Source organism: Alligator mississippiensis, chromosome 8, assembly GCF_030867095.1.
Source record: "Alligator mississippiensis isolate rAllMis1 chromosome 8, rAllMis1, whole genome shotgun sequence".
NCBI lineage: Eukaryota > Metazoa > Chordata > Crocodylia > Alligatoridae > Alligator > Alligator mississippiensis.
This window is the reverse complement of record NC_081831.1, coordinates 47,165,324-47,186,664: the sequence shown is the minus strand read 5'-3', so window position 1 is coordinate 47,186,664 and position 21,341 is coordinate 47,165,324. Positions and strand designations below refer to the sequence as shown.

The window sequence follows — 21,341 nt, the reverse complement described above, 5'->3', positions numbered from 1 at the left end:
CCAGATTTCCTTTACACTTAAAGCCATTTTACTGGGCTCTTGCAATTACATTTGCATCCAGTTTAAAGCCACTTACTTTACATTGTCAAAGCAGTTTAAAACAAGTATCGTGGGAAGGTGAGTTGCCCATGTATGAAGGGCTTAATCTTAACAAGGTGAGATTTGACTTCCTATCACTGCCAAACTCTTCATGTTCTTATGTTGTCCTGTCACTCTGCCTGGCTACTCCCATTTGCCCTTTTCACCACTTGTAACTTGCCTGACTTCTGAGCTGCAAGCACTCTGGGGCAGGGACTATCATTTTTGTTATTTTTATACAGCTCCAAGCATAACAAGGTTTGAAACTGGATTTCGATATTGCTTTTAATATGCTGCAGAGGCTCAGGCTGAAAGTTTTAGCAACTAGCTTCTGCATGACCTAGTCATTTTCACATGATAGTTGAAGGAAACAGAGGTTTTATTCCCAGATCATGGCATTATACAAAGATTTTTATCAATTCTGCAGCCCTGCTGCTGTATGAAAATCTCATTACGTATTTCAAAAAGTATGCAAGCAATGTGATTTTCAGGAAGTATAATTGCATTTAGAACTGAAGAGTATGTTTTCTTACAACATTTGACCTTTCTAATAGGCTAGGCAGGACATCTAGTGGATGCTTATGCTTTAATGGTCTTAGGGAAATGAGCAAAAGCTGACCTTTGAATGGGGATCCTACTTAGTGATTGCACCAAGAATATATTTGGCACAGGCAAATGTATAATGGAAATCTAGCCTTTTTTTTTTTCCTTTCCATTAAAAATCTGCACTAAAATAACCAGAGAGATGCATGGTGGCTGTTTTCCAGCTGGCTGCATGAGGAAACCCAGGCTTTATGGGATGAACACCCAAGACTTGAACCAAAGAAATGAATAGCAATCTTAATAGTAAAAATCAGTGTGTGTTAGATTGGGCCTGCAGGATAAATGCAGTCACTTCTCCAGGGCCTATGTGGGCAGGTGATTAGGCATAACAGCCTAGTCTAAGGTTCCATCTCTGCTGTAGAGTCCCATTGTGAAATCTGGGGGTGGAGCAAAATTCATTGCAGGTTAGAAATTATCCAAAGCAGGTAATTTAGTTACTGTGAAAAAATTGGCAAAGCTGGAAGCTTCCTAGTTTCCCAATAAGATGTTGCTTCTGCTCTGTAGACAGCAGTCAGCTTACTATGGCACTGCATGAAGAGTGAACTGTGCTATAGGCCCCCCTCGACATGTTATATTTATACTGTAATTAACATATTAATCATGGCAGAAGTGGCAAGGGTGGTACGTGTGCACTCAATTGCCATAACATGGCAAACCAGCCATAACAATGTTTTATGTATAATGTAGAACAGTGTTATAGCTGGTTTGTATGGTGCCTTAAATGGAATGTGTAGCAGGTACAGGCCAAGGCCAACAATCAGCTGATTATAGGTCCAACCTAGCCCATGCTGGGACTGATTCAAGACCCCATTGCAGTCCTTTCCTGGAGCCAACAATTCACTGGTTGTTGGCCCCAAGCCTGGATGTGTGAGCAACTACTTTGATCTTGCTGATATAGGGGAAGCCTGGGATTATGATCCCAGGCTCCCCCAGAAATGGCAAGTATCAAGTATGTGATTGGGATCTGACCCACATGTGACATGGCAGGAGAAACAATTGTTGGGATTGGGGATGATCCAACTGCATCTTTAAATGAATGTTTGCCAGGGCCCACATTATGGCACATCATTGTCTGGACAAGCTTACAGTCAAAAGAAAGCCAAATTTTGCGCTGACTTAAACTCTGTTATTTTAATGAATTATTCATAAACAGGAAGAGTTTTATATAGCTTCCTATATCAGGCCATTACCATGGCAATTGAGCACCTATATTTCTATTGCATTGTAACTGAAATGCATCATGCTGTGCAATCTGGCAAAGAAAAAATAGCAAATGTTAGATTGTTGTTAGACCTTTTGGACTTGAACCCTCCTCAGAATGAGAGGACTATACACACCCAATTCAGCATTGTAGTGAAATGGAAAAAAATCTATTTGATATGTGAATTCATTCCTTAAGAGCTACAGGATATAGACACTACACTCCATAGATACCAGCTACTGAACTGATGCTGACCTCTCCATGTACATTCACAATCCCTAATCCATTCTATTTGGAGAGGACAGGGACATTTAAAAACTTAACTTTGAAAATATGGCTTTGAAGCCACTAGATCAATCTCTCAAAACCTTGGCAGAACTGGGAAACAGTCTCTCTGTGTGTGTCTCTAGTTTCCCATGCTTAAAATAGACGTGATCATTCTTTTGCTCTGTTTGTCTTGGGTCCACCTATGTTACAAGCTCTTCAAGACAGGGACTCATTGAAGGAAGGTTGGTCCAGGAGTAAGGACATGATTTACAGGGTGTGGGTTCAAGTTCTAGATAAGCTGTGAGCCTGGACAGGTCCCTTAGGACATGCACATGCCACTTCCATTATCCTACAGGTGCTCCCAAGAAGGCTGTACTTACTCCTAAACACTGCACTCTTGGTTCTACTCCGCTTTGCCAAAGCCTGGAAATTCGTGAACATGGCCAATTCGAAGTGCATGAGACAGCGTATCATGGTCCTGAGTGTGTATCAAGTGGCATGCCTGAAAGGGATGTTAAGTACTTGCTGATTAAGTTGCTAAACTGAATCTACTGCCTAATTTGGGGGCTTTGATATGTGTAAGCAGGAGTGAGTGGATGTGTCATGATCTTTTGTGGTACCTCCTATATGTTGTACAGAGGCAATGTAAAGATGCCTTGACTTTCTCTGCCTCTGATCCTAGTCTGTAAAGCAGGGATGGGCAAGATGTGGTCCACCAGGCCATTCTCGCTGGCCCGCAGGGCCCCTAAAGAATTTACAAAATTAATATTTAGCTGCCTTAGGCTGCCAATCATATGGCCCTCGATGGCTTGCTAAAACTCAGTAAGCGGCCCTCTGCCCAAAATAATTGCCCGGCCCTGCTATAGAGCAAGGACAGTGTCACTTCTCTCTCTCTCTCAACTGTCCGCTGTGAGGATAAATTTATTAAAAGTTGGCAGGTACTTGAAGTACTGTGATACCAAAGGGCTGCATAGTATAGCATAGCATAGCATGGATGGATATGTATAACAATTAGTACACTGAGTACTCTTGGCATTACTGTAACAAAAATAACTACTGAAGACCAAGTGAAGTAAGGTGTTCATTTTCATTGCCATTACTGCCAAAGCAACAGCAACTCCTAAAAAAAAAATAAAATAAAAATAAAAAACACTCTTTGGAGTATTAGCAGGCATAGGCAGCTTGAGGCTTCAGATTTACTAATATAAGCAAGCTTCCCACGTACGGAAAGTACAAGCACTTGGAGATGTATCGTATGCCACACAATAGAGAGATTACTTGACAAGTATTTTATTTTTAAAATGTCACTAGAGCTGAAAATTAATCAGACGTATAATGCATGTTTGAATTCATTTATATTGCTGTTGAAGGTAATATCTCAAGAGCCTCAGACTGATGTGTGAAATTGTTTAGCAGGCAGAGCTCTCTCAGTGGATTAGAAAATGTTTCGCCTCCTCCCGCTCAGCAAACTTTTCTTGTTTTTCTGTTCTTGACCTTCCTGCATAAACTGCAGGTTTCCATATGCAAATAGTCACACTGCTGGACACCCTCCTGGACTTCAGCTAAATTAGCTGCACTTGGGTTGTTTCCACGGATACTGTGTGTGGCCTGCTTGATCGCTCGGGAGCATTGGATTTTCGAGGCTAACTTTGCTTTGGCTTTAAAACCTGTACTCCATCTCCTAAAATAAACCTAAATATAGCGACAGACTGGAGCTATCACTTTGTTTGCCCATTTCTGCTTTACTAAGGCTCAGCCATCATTAAAAGCAAATTGGGAAATGTAAATTCAACTGTTTTGAGTTTGCCAGGACAACAAACATAAATCAAATGTATTTATTCAGGTTGACAACGCAGTTCTTACTCTCTACAACAAGATGCCATTAAAGATCCAAGTTGTACTGATTGTGGAGTACATACTTATTTCCTACAGTAAATTTTCTGCTTGCATTAATGCAGATTTTACTAGTTGAATCCTTACTTACTTTGCTGTCCACGCTGCTTAATTTTAATGTCTTGATGCTTTTTATGCTTAATTTTTTTAGGCTGCACATTTTCCCAATCCAATTGCCTCTCACTTACACTTGAGTCTTTGCTGGTCAGGCTGCATTATCATACAAAACATCAGTTACGGTACATGTGGCATGACATCCATGTTTTATTATAGCAAGGTGTTGATTATTCCGATTGATGTGACGTTTGCTCAGTCTCCTGTTTTCATTGCCTAACAGGATTACTCTGGTAAATTAATTTTTGATGCATTTTCAGTTGAACAATAGACTTGACTGATTGGTCCATAGATTTTACAGCTGCAACTGCAAAGCTGAGAAGCTAACAAGCTGTACGGAAGGAGAAGCTCCTTTGTGTAGGGAAGGGAACACCAAATGTATAGGCCTGGAGTTTTATTCCCAGCTCTGTCACCGACTTGGGCTTTTGTTTGCTGTAGTTCAGCAACTTCCACTGCTGTCGCACTCAGCATATTCTGATTTTTGCTTGCTTGCTGCATTACGTTAGTGTTCTTGTTTCTTAGATTGCAACCTTTCCTGAACAAGAATTATGGGTTTATGTAATCCTACAGGACTTCCTATCACTGGGTTTTGCTTCTCATTTAGGCCTTTGGGCTAGACTGTAATGTAAATATTTAGTAACACTGTTACATGAGTTTAGAAGTAAGCAAATACATAGGTGCTTTGGAAAATTGAAGAGGAAGGTCACAGGAAAGATGGAAGTGTGATGGAGCTCTTAGTCAAACATAATAATAATAATAATAAAAAAAATCTATCTTATGCTTTCTTAGGCAAAACATGATGATTTCCCAAATGGTGCTAAATCTTGTGCTGAGGATCTAGATGCACATGGGAGTTTGTTTGATGCACTTGACTAACTTGGACACTTGGATTTTTTCCCCTTTCAAAAGATGTAGAACAGACTTAGAGAAAACAGCGAGTGCTTAAACCCTTGCTGTCTCTCATATGGTAAAAGCAGTGGATGGGTCATCCCTTGGGCATCAGGGTTATGTAGCAGAGCCTGAGACCAAGATAACTGGATCTGCGGCAGCCTTTATCCGCCTTCATAGCCATTGAGAATTTAACATTTTCTTCAACCTGCCCTTCCATTGAGGACTTGTAGACGCATGGCTGGAGCCCGGGTAGGCTTATTATAGTAGCAACCTATACTCGCCATGTCATGGCACTGTCAAATGATATATGTGGCTTTATAGAAAGGGAAAGCATTGCCATCTGCTGTCCTCACCACATCATGGAGGTACTGTCGCTGCTTGGTCTATGACTGCTTATTCATCTGCTTCCCTGAAGGTTGTTCCAGTATCCACCACCCGTGGACATGGTGAGTAGCAGTTCAGCCCTGCCCCATAGCCTGTGCATGAAGGTCTAATCTAAGAGTAAATTTAGAGCCTTTAGTCCTAAAAATGTCAACTTTTGCTGCTTAAGCTGCAGGACTTAAAGTTACTAGTTGTACCAGGCTGTTATCTTCTGATTGTGTTCAGTCAGTAGAAGAGGACAAAGGCCTGTGTTATCCTAACCTCCAAAACAAGGTCCAGGTTCAGACATGTAACAAAATGCAGAGCCGTTTAGAATGGAGTGCTCAGTGCAAGCCCACCTCTTGTACCCAAACTGAAAAAAAAAAACATGCAGTTTTTTCTGTGCTAAAGTCTCATGAAGCTATTAATAGTCTGGGGACTGATTTTTATGAACTGGCATATGCAGGATGAATGGTTTGGGAGATGAGTTCTGGCGGCCAGCTTGACTCGTACTGGAAGGAGTGAGAAATTAGTGGTCAAGACATTCAGCGAAACCCCAAGATTCCTATGAAAAATACAGCTCCCAGTCAGTGATCATGAGTTAAGCCATCATTTCAGCAATGCTGTGCAAAAGCCTGGATTTGGGAGGAGACTGAAGTGGTTATATGCTTCCCTTAATTGTTTGCCTATCCCATTAAATGGTAGAGCAAAATTTGGCTCATTTCCTTCTCCTAGTTTTGTCTCCTGTATGTTGCTTATCTTGCTGGCAAGACTGGTTCTGTGAAGAGACTTGTTCTGCTTTCTCCCTGTTTGCAGGGTGACCGTGATGCTAGAAACAAGAGCAGGCATTTATACAGACACTACCCTAAAATAGGTGTCGCCAGGTATGTTGTTTTCTTCTCTTTTTGGTGCTCATCTCTTTCTTGCTTGTCAGATTTCTTCTGCAGCCCAGGCAATGTACCTGAGCTCTGACTTGGAATAACTTTGTCGTTCTAGTCCTTGACTGTTTCTTGAGTAGAGATCGATAGTCATGAAAATGGTTGGTCAATGGGCAGATATCTGTAAGTCTAGAGCCCCCTACAGAGAGCACTGATCCTGCCTTGTTTGTGAACTAAGTTTTCAACATTAACCTCCAGCTGAGAGAGAGGCAGTTGCATCCTTTGAAGATTTTCTTTCAGTTGAGCTGTACCAGGAATTCTTTCAGCCCCTTTTGGTCATAATCTGGTATCTCTGAATATGAACTTGTTTTTTGTTAATTTAATTTCATTGGGGCAGAGCCTCAGATGATGTAAAATAGGATGGAGTTCAATAGAGTTAGGCGGACTCATGGTACCTGGTGGGATGGTCAGTAGCTCTGCCTTAATTTGTCAGAGGAAAATTTGAGACACCATTTCCTAATGAATCAAAGGCCTCTGGTGATGTTGGACAGCAGACTGCTGTGGATTTTCCATTGTTACGGGTCTCTTTTTCCTTCCCCTAGACCAGGGGTTGTCAACCGGGGGTACGTGTACCCCTGGGGGTTCTTAGGAAAGCTCTAGGGGGTATGCAGCTTCAGCATGGAGTATCAGGGGATGGGGCTGCCAACACTTTGCACCACTTATACCCCGTGTGCTGCTGGTGCTTTTGTTTTCACCACTGCCGTGCGCTGCTGATACTTCACCGCGGTTTTGAACACCCCTGCCCCTCTTGTCGATCAGCCACTGAGTGACTCCCCACTGCTCGACTGCCTGCCGGGGGTACACCGACCAAAAAAGGTTGAAAACCCCTGCCCTAGACCATAGGTCACCAAGAGATCATTTTGGTTGTCATTTCTCATTTTGAGCAGTACCTTACTCCAGCAGAACCTGGCACCAAATCTGAATGGCAGAAAACAACCATGGGTGTTCTATGTCACTGGGGAGAGGACAGTGTGTATCTCTTCAAAGTTTTATGTTTTACAAGAACACCCAGGTTTCGTGTGTATGTAAGTGGTGAGCAGAAAAGGCATAACTAGGTTGCACGAAGTGACCCGGGTTTTGCAGGATCAAGAACACTTTTCATAGATTTCATAGACATTATGGCTGGAAGGGATCTCGGAAGATCGAGTCCAGCCCCCTGCCCGAAGGGCAGGAAGTCAGCTGGGGTCATAGGATTCCAGCAAGATAAGCATCCAGTTTGCTCTTGAAGGTGTTCAATGTAGGCGCTTGAACCACCTCCGGTGGCAGGCTGTTCCAGACCTTGGGGGCTCGGACAGTAAAGAAAGTCTTCCTTATGTCCTGCCTGAAACAGTCTTGAAGTAGTTTATGAACGTTCGACCTAGTTGTCATCCCTTGGGGCACTCTGGTGAACAAACATTCCCCCAGATACTGGTGGTCACCCCTGATAAGCTTATAGGTGGCCATCAGATCACCCCTGAGCCTGCGCTTTTCCAGGATAAAGAGCCCCAAGGCTCTCAGCCTGTCATTGTAGGGTCTGCTTCCCTGACCTCTGATCATGCGCGTGGCTCTTCTCTGGACTCTCTCAAGCTTCTCCACATCCTTTTTGAATTGTGGAGCCCAAAACTGGACGCAGTACTCCAGCTGTGACCTCACTAAGGCCGAGTACAAGGGGAGAATGACGTCCCGGGATTTGCTTGAGAAGCATCTACGGATGCAAGCCAGCGTTTTGGTCGCTTTACTAGCTGCAGCATCGCACTGCAGGCTCATGTTCATCTTGTGGTCATTGATGACCCCCAAGTCTCTTTCTTGCTTAGTGTTAGCCAACATAGCACTGCCGAGCCTATAAGGATGCTGTGGGTTTTTCTTCCCAAGGTGGAGAACCTTGCATTTATCGGTGTTGAACACCATCAGATTCTTGTCTGCCCACTTGCTGATCCTGTCCAGGTCAGCCTGGATCACCTGCCTGTCTTCTGGTGTGGATGCTTTGCCCCAAAGTTTGGTGTCATCAGCGAACTTGGCCAGTCTGCTTCTGACTCCAGTGTCCACATCATTAATGATTTTGAACAGTATGAGTCCAAAGACAGAGCCTTGGGGGACCCCACTGGTCACAGGACACCATGATGAGTGACTTCCATCAATTACTACACTTTGGGTCTGACCCCTGGAGCCAATTTTCCAGCCAGTGGATCGTGGAGGACCTAAGGCAACAATTGGCCAGTTTCTCCAAGAGGCGATCATGGGAAACCAGATGGAAGGCTTTTTTGAAGTCAAGATATATGATATCAATCTCTTCTCCCTTGTCCAGGTGATAGGTCACCTGGTCGTAGAAGGAAATGAGATTGGTCAAGCAAGACCTACCCGCAACAAACCCGTGCTGGCTATCCGTTAAGGTGTTGGCGTCGGCCAGTCCATTAAGGATGGCCTCTTTAATAAACTTTTCTAAGATCTTCCCTGGGATAGAAGTCAGGCTAATGGGCCTATAGTTAGCCGGATCCACTTTCCTCCCTTTCTTGAAGATAGGCACCACATTGGCCTTCTTCCAGTCTTCGGGCACTACGCCAGAGCACCAAGAGTTTTCACAGATCCGTGCTAGAGGCTGGGCTATGATGCTCGCCAGCCCCTTGAGTACCCTGGTGTGAAGATTGTCAGGGCCGGCTGACTTGAAGGTATCCAGCTTTTCAAGATGTTCCTTCACAAAGTCAGCATCAATGGAGGGCAGGAGATCACCCTCGCCCGGACTGCCCTGTCCCGTAGCGGGCATGGGTGTCCCATGGGACTGATGAAAGACCAACGCAAAGTACCTATTTAATAGGTTGGCTTTTTCCTGGGTGTCATTTGTCAGTTGCCCCATCTGGTTCAGCAGGGGTCCAATGTTGCCCCTGCTTTTCCTCCGGCTCCCCACATATCTGAAAAAAGGACTTTTTATTGTCCTTTATGCTCAAAGCTAGTTGGAGTTCAGTTGCAGCCTTGGCTTTCCTGGTCTGCTCCCTACAGGACCAGACCAGTGCAGAGTAATCTTCCTTGGAGGTGACTCCCATCCTCCACCCTTTGTAGGCCTTTCTTTTTAGCCTCAGGAGGTCTGCCATGTCCCTGGAGAGCCAGGGGGGCTGCTGTGCCCTCTTGCTGCCTTTCCTCCGAGATGGAATAGACTTAGTTTGTGCTTTGAGGATTGTTCCCTTGAGGAGCAACCACTCTTCTTGAACTCCCCTCTCCCTGTGGTCATGGTCCCTTAGGGCCTCACTGACAAGCCTCCTGAGCTTGTCAAAGTTGGCTTTCCTGAAGTCAAGGACTTCTGTGTTGCTAACTGACTTGCCAGCTTTTCGGTGGATGGTGAAGGTGATCAGCTCGTGTTCTCTGTCACCCAGCTTCCCATCGATCACTAGGTCGCCGACCAGGTCATCCCCAGTAGCCAGTACCAGGTCAAGCAGCACTTTGCCTCTCGTTGGCCCATAGACTTCTTGAGTCAGGTAGAGGTCATCCACGCATGAGAGGAAGCTTTGCGACCACGCCTTATGCACTAGTGTCTGGCCCAGCTACACTTATGAAAACCCCAAACTCCAGTGGCCAGTATTGGGATTCCTCAGTGTAAATAAATTAAGGTACCTCAAGGGGTTCCTAGAGGAACCCCATCCCCGACAAATGGATTATTGGTATCCCAAATTGGGAAATAAATGGAGATAATCATGAAAGAGAAAGTTTACAATTAGCTAGGCAAACCTTGTTGGAAAGAATAAACAGGGCAGGACGCAAAACTACTGACTAAACCAAGGTAACTTCTGTAGTACAAGGTCCGAACAAGCATCCGCAAAATTTCTACAGCAGGCTGCTGAAAGCCATTGCAATCCATGGAGGAAGTTTCAACATACAGGCTCTGCAAAATCAAACCATTGTAACATCCACTTTTGTAGGGGGTTGTGTAACAGATATTAAAAAAAAAATACATAGTCAAATATAACCATGATTGGAACACGAAAACTATACAACAATTAGTAGATTTACCTAATCACGCCTTTGATCAGAGACCGGAAGTTAAAAAAAGCTGAAAAAAAATTAAAAATGAAACAATAAGAAGTTAAATTTTTGGCTGCTGCTCTCAGCTCTCAGTTCCAGTCAAAGAAAAGAGGAAGAGGCAGAGGAAGTTATAGGGAGGCCTAATACCCCAAGGGAACTGGCCCCCGATGATATGTGTAATTATTGCAAACAATTAGGGCATTAGAAACGAGAGTACCCGAACAGCCCTAGGGGACCCCCCCCTTACGGAGGGAAAAAAAAGGGGGGAACCCAGGGAAATAACCGGGCTGCAAGCACCGATCCTACAAACCCCTGGATCCAAGGCTTGCAACAGGACATAGATGACTCCCAATGAAATGATGGGGGGGGGGCTCTTCCACATGATATATCTGGGGGAATCTTCTAGTGCTGAGCCTGGGGGTGCAGTGGGCTGATGGGGGAGTAGGCCTCAGACTGATGGGTGCCAACCTCAGCAGCAGTTGGACAGGGAGAGGAAGGTCCCAGGTACTGCCCTCTATGCAGCTGTGTGCCTCGCTGGCATTATCACCCATGAGGGTATGGATGCTTATAATGAATGGAGCAAGTCAGGATCCAAAGTATAAGGGTCCACCCTGGGGGTATTAGCTGTGGCACAGAGGGTGGGGATGCCAGCTCGGGTGCCCACAGCCTGCAGTCTGGATGCATGGGTAACACTACCACAATGAGCTGTGTTAGCCCCCAGCTTCCCCACAAGTACTTCTGCTTTGGTTGAGGAGTCTGAAGTCCTAGCTGTTTTTTTCATTCATGCTGTGTTGAAAAAACAGTGTGCAGTGGTAAAGGGCTGTAGTCCTGCCTGCATGCCCCAGGTGCTGAGGGACGGGCAGGCTCGACCTCAGCTGCCTGAAGTTTATTTTCTTCTCCCTTTTGTTAGTGGGATAAGGGAGGTTCTGTAAATAGAGTGTCACATACAGGAAGGGGGTTCTGTTAATAAGCAGCCTGGCTGGAAGCCCTCTAGAGCTCTATCCGGCTTGGCCGGCATGGGGAGCGAGCAGGGCTGAAGAAATGTGCTGTCTCACATGCTGCTGGGGGCTCCTCAGCCTGCAACCCTTGGAGCTGCTGTTGCTCACCTCTGCCAAGGGGGCCTGGGAGCACAGGGCTATTGCTGCCCGGCCAGGAGCATGGAGACAGCCTAGAAGTCTCCAGAGGGGCAGGGGGTTCCATACACACAAGAGTTGAACCCGAAGTGTCATGGGGGAATGGAAGCTCAAAGGGAGATGCCAGCCTCTATCAAGCCAAAGATGTTGGTAACCTTAACATTGGGACTGTGTATGGTAGTACAGTGCTGTGCTTGGCATCATGGCAGCTCACCCCTGACAGATGTCAGCAGCAGCTCTCTGGTAATGGGTCCCTGGGGTGGCAAGATCCCTAAGGAGCTATGGTACTCTCTGCTGCTGTCAAAGCTAGATCCAGGACAACCTTCATCTTGTGCACCTGCCACTGGTGAGGGAAGGAGCTAGGTATACTGGCCACCCACAAGCCCAGGGCCACCCAGAGCTATTCACATACACTGTAAGAGCACTATTCCTAGTGTGTTGCCCCCCTCAGCAGCAGCGGGTTTTTGGGGCTCCTCACACTCCTCCCTGCAGCCCTATACCCTGGCTTGCCCCTGCTCTGTAACCTACAGAAAGGGCCTCTGGTTGTCGCACTCTTTCCTGACTATGCAGGGGGACGGACTCGATGATCTGTTGAGGTCCCTTCTGACCTTAACATCTATGAATCTATAAATCTTTTGAGTATACCTGTGCCCCTTCATCCCCTTATGCCCCACTTCTAGTAGCCGGAAAAAATTGTGTCTTATAGATGCGGGAGCAGATTTATCCTCACTGGGAGAATCTCCAAAAAGGGCAGGAACTGCAGTCTCAGGAACTGAAAAAATTATGGGAGTAACTGGGAAATCTATGCAAATGCCCCGTGGCGCTGAGACGCAAGTGCAAATAGGACCCTTTACCTTATTCATTCATGAGAATCGAGGCATTGCTTCATGTGTCTTAACTCAGCCGTGGGAAATTTCCAACCGTCCCATAGCATACTATGCTCAGCTAGATCCTGTAGCGAGGGCAGCAGTTCTGTCTCAGAGTGTTAGGACACCCTCTTGTGGTTCAAGTGCCTCATGTGATAAAAGCTCTCCTACTACAACACAACGCCCAACATTTTTCTAACCAGCGTCTGAACAGATATGTAGTACTGCTGTTAGCAGCAGAAAATGTAGAACTTCAGTGATGTACAGTTCTAAATCCAGCCACTTTGCTTCCGAATCCTGAGGATGGGGACCCTCATCATGACTGCTGTCAGTTGGTAGAGGCCCAAGAGAAACCTCATTCTGATTTATTAGACGTCCCCTTAAGTAATCCTGATTATGTGCTTTTCACTGATGGCTTTTCATTCGTTCGAGAAGGAATTCGGCATGCAGGATATGCAGTTGTTACCCATCATTGGGTATGGATAGCACAACCTCTGCTGGCAGGGACTAGCACCCAGGCCGCTAAGCTAGTGGCACTCCGATCTGCATGCGAATTGGCCACAGCCTCCCGGGTCACTATCTATACCGACTCTAAATATGTTTTTGGGATCTGTCATGCAATAGGACAGTTGTGGCGACAAAGAGGTTTTATCACGTCCTCCGGTCATGCAATCAGTAATGCTACTGAAGTCCAAGAACTACTAAAGGCTATCATGTTACCAGCTGAAATAGCGGTAATACACTCTCCCGGACATTCCAGAGAGGACTCCAAAATTGCTAAAGGAAACCATCTTGCAGATGCTGCCACTAGAGCCACTGCACTACAGACTAAAGAAATCCTCCTCGCATCTCAAGTTGTTCTTCCACCCTTGTCCGTTGTTTATGACAAAATCCCAGCAGATGAAATTTGCACATGGACCCAAAAGTGGCAAGCTGTGCAAGGAAAAGATGGAGTGTGGCATGTGCCAGATGGCAGATCAATTGCTCCTTGCACCTTGCTCTGAACTCTGGCTCAAGATGCCCACAGATACAGCCACTTGGGAAAAGGAAAAATAGCAGAACAGGTCCTATCCACCTGGTTTGCCCCAGGTATACATTTAGAAGCTGCTCAAATAACTTTGCAATGTTCGGAGTGCAGAGCCTTCAACAAGTACGGAGGGCACAAAAAACTACAAGGGGCCCGACCGTGGGCATGTTTACCCTTTGAAAAATGGCAAATTGACTACATGGATTTGCCCAAGGCTGGCAATTTCAAGTACTGTCTAATGGTAGATCAACTAACAGAATGGCCAGAAGCTTCCCCCACTCGAAAAGCAGATTCAGTGGCAGTAGTTAAACACTTATTAAAAGAGATAATTCCACTTTTGGCATTCCAGAAGAGAGAAACTCTGACCAAGGAACTCACTTTACGGAAACTGTTTTAAAAGAAGTCTACAGAGTTCTTGAAATAGCAGTGCACTTCCACACACCCTATCACCCCCAGTCCTTGGGTCAGTTAGAGCGTATGAATCGGAGTATAAAATCCCTTTTAGGAAAGATCTGCTCCCAAACCAAATTAAAGTGGCCAGATGCTTTACCAATAGGGTTGTTCGCTATAAGAACCAAGCCCAAGCGACCTCTCAACCTTTCCCCCTATGAGTTATTGTTTGGTCATGCTCCTATTACATATAAAACAATGGGAAAATCCGCATGTTAGTCTACTCAGCGGAGATGAAGCTTTAACTAGTTATGTTTTATCCTTACAGGAGTCTCTCCAGTGTTTACACAGGTCAGTTTCTTTAGCTCAGCCAGTACCTTTAAACTATAATCTTCACCCCTATCAACCAGGAAGCTAAGTTTGAGTAAAACAACATCAGTGAAAAAAACAACAATACGCCTTGGCTCCAGTCTGGGAAGGTCCATATCAAGTTCTCCTTACTACACGCACTGCTGTGAAAATTGCCGAGGAAAAAAAGCTGGATTCATCACAGTCACCTCAAACCTGGCACCGAACCCAGTTCTGAAAACGAGACATTGGCAAGTCACGACCAACCGACCTCTGTTCCGCCCCTGTGGCTAAAAAAAATCAGAGAATCGTGGACTGTCCAGACTCCTTAATAGGAATGCAAGAACATTTAATATATGTGTTTTTAGGATTGCTTTGTATTACCTTTCTTGTCATATTTTGTGTTTGTATTTCACTGTAAAAGCAGGGGAAATTATAAACTAATAATGGCATTTCAGTAGGTTATCCTGACAGGATTATTGGTTGTGGCACATAGGAAAGAAACTTCTCTAGTCCAGAATGAGCTGATACAGATAGGATTAGAGTGAGTACCTGGCAAAGTAACCCTTACTTTAAAGAAGTAGTGCTCTCAGATGCCATGTTATCGGCCCAAGTGTGTTGGGAAAATCCTTGTAGAAGAGGAAAGAGATTTTCAGAATGGCAGCCAGGTTGTAAACTAACCATTAACACCACACACCTAATATGGCCAAATAATACTGCGGTAGGGGCCAAGAAAGCTGAAAGAAAAGGGTACCTCCCTTGGAATGTCTCTGGCCCCTGCAGCTCCTTACAGCTTCCTTATGTATGGCAGTTTATGGAAGGTTCTATAAGATGCTCCACTTCTAATAAAACTTGGGCGTGGAGCCATAACTGATCCCTATCTTGCATACATGGCCCTTCCATAAAAACAGGATTAGAATAGCTTTTGGCAAGGTGCAGCCCATTTCACAAGTGTCTCGGCTCCTTTCTTTGGAAATTTCTATTTAAATCAGTCAACTAGCACATGCATTGGAGCTTGTTGCCAATAGCACAGCAGAGAGCATTGAATTATTGCAAAGACAGGCTTCTGCCAACTGTGCTATGACTTTAGAAAATCGCCTAGCATTAGATTATTTGTTAGCTAGAGAAAGAGGGGTATATGCTTTAATCACAGGAGGACCCACAGGCTTCACCTACATTCCTGACCACACTGACAATATAACTGCCTTAGTAAAAACAATTCGAGACACAGCACAATGGGTAAACTCTTTGGGAAGTTGGTCAGTAATGGAATGGATCGCCTCAAGTCTAGGAATGTGGGGAAGGTATAACTTAAAATACATTTTGTGGGGATTAGGAATTTTCTTAGTTATTATTTTAGTAATTGCTGTAATTAAAGCATGTGTAGTTCACGTTACCCAAAAAGTAATTAATCTCAATGTCATGCAAACCTGGGAAATGGCCAGCAGGCCATAGGCCTTTGGCCATAAGGGGAGATTGTTAGAAATTGTGCGCAGAGAAAGGGGTTTCCTTTGGCAATACGGGAAGCACAGCCTGTACCTTCAGGGACCCACAACTTCCCCCATAGTAACTAAGCATGATAGACAAGCTTAACGGCAGACCTGTGCCTTATTTGGTCTTACCCTGCAGGTTGAAGAAGAGTCATGCAATACTAGTAATTTTCCGCTAAAGCTTTGCGCATGTGAAATATCATGTAACCAGAGAATATAAATACATGTGTGAGAGTGCAACCGGGGCCCCTCTGCCTTTCTAAGGTCGGGGGACCTTCAGTCGAATAAACTGGAAAGACCACACCCTCGTCTCCTGCTTATTTGAGTCTCAGCTGGGAAACGAGCCCCATTGGGGTCAGGAGTATTCGCAGGTGTTCCCTTTCCAGGTTGGGAGATTAAGTGAATAATTTCTTCATCATGAGGCAGAGCGAGTGCTGCTTCCTGGGGCTCCGCTGCAGCCACTGCACAGTGGGCTACTTTGCTGCAGATAGAGGGATTTTGTGGAGACCTGGCTGACTAAGCGTATATACCTGTTATAAGTTGCCTGAGTGGTAAAGTTGATAACATAACTGCTTTTGTTAGATGATGAGTATTTGCTTCATCTGCTGGTATAAATCATTATTGAACTTATTGAAAACAGATCAATAATGAGCTATCATTAATAGCTCAATAGCCCACACAAGTTAATAATTCAATAGGTTGCACAAGTAATATAGCTATAATGGTTCAAGAATGAACAATAGTTTGTTATTTATGGGATGTTGAATTTGTCAGTCTCTCAGTTATTATTTGTCAATCTCTGAGTTGTTGTTATTGTAAATAATAAATGATGGTAAATAGTTACTTAGTGTGTGGTCTGGTGCGGGGAGCACCGCTAGAGTGCACTCCAGTGAGTGGTGCTCCCAGCCTGTAGACAGAGTGGGAGTAGACCAAGACCTATTGGCACCCCAGGATCCCAAAAACTTGGACATAACTGCAGGTAGTGTGAACTGTGTATATTAATGAAGGCATCCTTGTGATATCGGGGTCCCCTACATCTGCTACACAATATAGATGCACATGTATGCTTTATGATAGTGTTTGTGTATGGGTGTTTACAGTGCATGGTTTTGGTTTTTGTTTTCCACTTGAAAAAGATCCCTCAATGCTGGTTAGAAAGGTTTTCATCTACTCTTTTATTTTGCAATAAAGGTATGTTTTAAATGCAGGTCAAACTTTATTATATGTCAGCTGCTCACTGTAGCTCCTTTTTATACTCATTTGTGGGGGAGGGGTGCAGGCTGGAAAAGATTTACAAGCAGCTGGGTTTATTAAGAAATATTTTACTTCTTGTTGAACTACCAAAGCAGGGGTTGAGTTTCCTATTGAACCCTGCGGTGAGTTCAGAACCGTGACTTGACATACATTTATTGTTAAAACCTCAGCATCCAGTGATAAGGATATATCTGCTACACAGTGTGCTGATGAACATGAGATCAAGAGAAGAGCAGACAGGCTCTTGGCCCAGCTTTGGGGTCATAAATCACACGCAAGTAATTGAATAACCACGGTGGTGGTGTGGGTGAGGGGGGGAGAGGGAGGCTAGGAAGTGAAATGATAACAGTCATTTATATATCAAACAATGCAGGAAGAGACAAGCAGGTTGTCTCCAAATCCACTGGACCTCCAATGCCTCATAGAAGCCCTGCTGACATAAGTAATCTCCTGGTGATTTATTTTAATAGTTTTACAATGCACATTTGTCTTCTTTTTAATAATATTGCAGGTTTCCATTTAATGAAGCAGCTGAGAGGCATGAGTGTGGTGTTAGTGCTACTTCCCACGGTGCTGTCTGGTATGGTCATTGTGGCTCAGTGTGCTTGCCCCAGGAACTGCAGTTGTGATGGCAAAATTGTGTACTGCGAATCTCACACATTCAGAGAGATCCCTTGGAATATTTCTGGAGGATCTCAAGGCTTATCGCTGCAGTACAACAGCATCCAGAAGCTTAAATCAAATCAGTTTGGGGGCTTGAATCAGCTCATCTGGCTTTATCTTGACCATAATTACATCAGATCCGTGGCTGAGGATGCATTTCAGGGGATCCGAAGGCTGAAGGAACTAATTCTAAGCTCCACCAAAATTACTCATCTGCACAACAAAACATTTCACCTGGTCTCCACTCTCTGCAAACTGGACCTTTCTTACAACAAGCTGCAGGTGTTAGAGTCAGAGCAGTTTAAGGGCCTTCGCAAACTCTTGATCTTGCACTTGTGGTCCAACTCGCTGAAAATGGTACCGGTCCAAGTTTTTTCAAGATTGCTGGAACCTTGATTTTCTGGATTTGGGCTACAACCATCTGCGGAGTCTATCCCACAATGCTTTTTTTGGCCTCCTGCAGTTAACAGAGCTCCATGTAGAACACAGCCAGTTTTCTAAGATCTGCTTGGCCCATTTTCCACACCTCTTCAACCTTCGATGCATTTATTTGCAGTGGAATAGGATCTGGTCTGTTAGCCCAGGGTTAATGTGGACTTGGAGCTCCTTGCACAACTTGGATTTATCAGGGAACGACATGACGGGAATAGAGCCCAGGACGTTCCGACGCCTGCCCAACCTGCACAAGCTGAACCTGGATGCCAACAAACTCACCAGTGTCTCTCAGGAGACCATCGATACATGGCTTTCACTAATATCAATCTCTCTGTCCAGAAATCTGTGGGAATGTACTCAAACCATTTGCCCTCTGTTTACTTGGCTTAAGGATTTCAAGGGGAATAAAGAAAGCACTATGATATGTGCAGGCCCTAAGCACATGCAGGGTGAGAAGGTGAACAATGCTGTGGAAATGTATAATATCTGTGCTGAAATCCAGGTGGTGGTTACTGAAAGATCATACCAGGCACCTAAAATGCCCCGGAAGCCACTTTTTATTCCCAAACCTAACCTTTCTAAACTGGAAAGTAATCAGCCAACCTCCGTTATGCCAAGTCCTTCTCCAGACCTGCCAGCACCTGGAGCAGAACCGGAGTACGAGCGTGTTTCCTTTCACAAAATCATTGCTGGGAGCATGGCCCTCTTTCTTTCAGTGGCTATGATTTTGTTGGTTATCTATGTGTCGTGGAAGTGCTACCCAGCCGGTGTGAAACAACTCCAGCAGCACTCTCTTGTGAAGAGGTGCAGAAAAAAGGCCAGAGAGTCTGAAAGGCAAATGAACTCCCCTTTACAGGAGTATTATGTGGACTACAAGCCAACCATGGGTGTATCCATTAATGGATCTGGACCGTGCACGTACACTATCTCTGGCTCCAGGGAAAGTGAGGTATGAACCCCGATCCTCCTAAAACCATTTCAGCAGCTGGGAAGGAGAGGTAAATGTCTGAAGCTTTTGCCGTGTCTCTAATCACTAGAAAGATTTTGCCTTTGTGCTTTTGGGTGTGCTCAGTGTGAATGGTCATTTAATTAAATGACAAGTCAGGGAAGTGCCAGTGGTTATTTTCAACAGTGCAGACTTGAAAGAGGTTCATCCAAGGATGAGATTAAGTTGGAATAAATAGCCATGTTAAATGCATCTAGAGCCTGAATTTCCTCTTGCCGGGACCCATTTTACACCAGTTGCTTTACGGGCAGTGCCCAGTTATGACATGCTGAGGCCCTAAACTATGTCCATCTTAAGAGGCCGCATACGATGAAAATAATCCAGTGTATGTATACTTTTGTCACATAAGGACGAAAGTGTCCATATTTAGAGAGTCATTTTCCCATATTTCGTTTATCTCCTTTATTTACAAGCTGCTTATTATAAAACTTGACATTGAGTCAGTTTTCTTTTTCTTATTTAGAGGCCCCTCATATTGTGAGGCCCTAAATTGTAGTTTAAGTAGTTTAAGCCTAAATCCAGGACTGTTTATGGGAGTCACTAACAATGTGCACTGGTGTAACTGGGAGCTGATTAGGCACCTGCTGGTCTAGGGAACACGGAGTAAAATGCTTGGGGGAGTGGAGGGAGTCTGTATAGTAGGGTCAGTATTACATCTGCTGGCTTCTCCAACCTATTTGACAGGGGGTTAAAAAAGATGATGCCATTTCTCTTTTCCATATTCAGTCTGCAGTTCAGGGATATAATTGAGCACAATGAGACTTAAGCACTGGCTTAACTCACTTGAGTGCTCTGCTGAATCAGGATGGATGGGAGCTCTTGTTCATGGACTTGCCTGAAGTTGGGTCCTAAAGTAGGGCAAAAGTCAAAAGTAATATTTGCAAATGCCTGGTTTGGTGTGTTTTGCTGTAAAGTTTCAACTGAGAGACCAAGAGATGTCAGAAGGGGATGTAGCTCAGAGTTCCCCCCTTTTACGTGAGGGGTCGTTTTGGCTCTGTAAGTATAGGTAAAAAATTGGCAGTCATTGGGGAGCGCGCGCGCGTGTGTGTGTGTGTGTGTGTGTGTGTGTGTGTGTGTGTGTGTGTTGAGCATATACATGTGTATATGTTGAGTTGTAATTTTGTAATAATTAGGACATTAATAAATAAGAAAGAGTTGTACTTCAGATCCCCATGGCCCATTTATACGTGGTAAGATGGATTTTTGTTATGCCGTTTCAACAAAGACTTCTTTGGGTAACTGACTTTCTGCTTATGTGACATTGTGCATCTCCTGCTGTGGTGTTAAAGCAAGGTTAGACTTGGCTTTCTTATCACTGTAAGCATCCTAATGGGAAACATGAATGGCCTGTTGTGGCTTCTTCCCATCCCTGGAATTCTCAATGACTTCCGCAGGTTGGGTTTAAACCAGGTTAGGACTTGGACAGTGTCTTTGACGTTCAGATATGCTAAAATGTAAGGTCAAGATTGTTGAAGTGTAACAACTGATTCTGAGTGACTAACTGGAGATCCTTTCCCAGGACCTGATCTTTTGAGCACTTTTCTGAAAATCCCTTTTCTTTCCCATTAAGATATATGAATTTGGGCACCCAAAAGCACCAGTCACTTCTGCAACATGTTTGCTCTAATGAGCCTGATTAAAAAGTAGAAGTCTGTGCTTTGTGTTTAACTTGCTTAAAGCAATATCCCTGCTGAAATCAAGGGACCTTGCATATTCTCATCATTGCCACCAGAAGTAGTGTGAATTAACATATAGTATCACTGTCAGCAGTGGTACAGAAAAAAAAACAACAAAAAAACAACTCATTGGAATTACTCTGGGTTTGCCTTGGTATCAGTGCAACCCCCAAGACTTCCTTTTCTTGTCACTCCTGGGCTTGGTTTGGTTTTTAAATCCAGTGTAGCTCCTTTAGCTTCAATGAGATTCCCTTTGATTTACACCAGCACAGCTCAGAGGAGAATCGCATCTCTAAAGAATGAGTCAAAATCCAGTGTCTGAGTGGAATGACCACTAAGAGACACAGAAGATGCTACGTGTCTAAAGTGATTTAAGGTTTGAAAATATCTCTAATTGGTGTGTGATCATGGCAATTGAATAAAAAGGTATGTGTTTTACCATGGGGTAGTAAACAAGGGGGGTTAAATTGCATACTTTCTCCAGGCCTATATTGATCTTAATCTGAGACTAACGATAACGAGACTTCAGGCCATGGTGATGCTGCCGTAAAGGTCATCTGCTGGGAAGACATTGTCTGAGCATGTGTTTATGACTGATTGCCTTCAAAGAAAGATTGTTCAAGTAAGGTTTTAAGACCATTTGTACAAGTGCAAGATGGCCTTTAACAGTAAACGTTCAAGTCTTTCTTGTGGATTTAGAAAGCTGGGGTAGCTGAAT

At 44.4% G+C, this 21,341-nt stretch overlaps 1 pseudogene; it reads left to right on the top strand.

Annotated features, from left to right (window-relative positions):
* LOC102560295 (leucine-rich repeat transmembrane neuronal protein 4-like) overlaps positions 1 to 20,090 on the top strand; it is a 53,210-nt pseudogene extending 33,120 nt beyond the window's left edge.
* Positions 20,091 to 21,341: the final 1,251 nt, after the last annotated feature.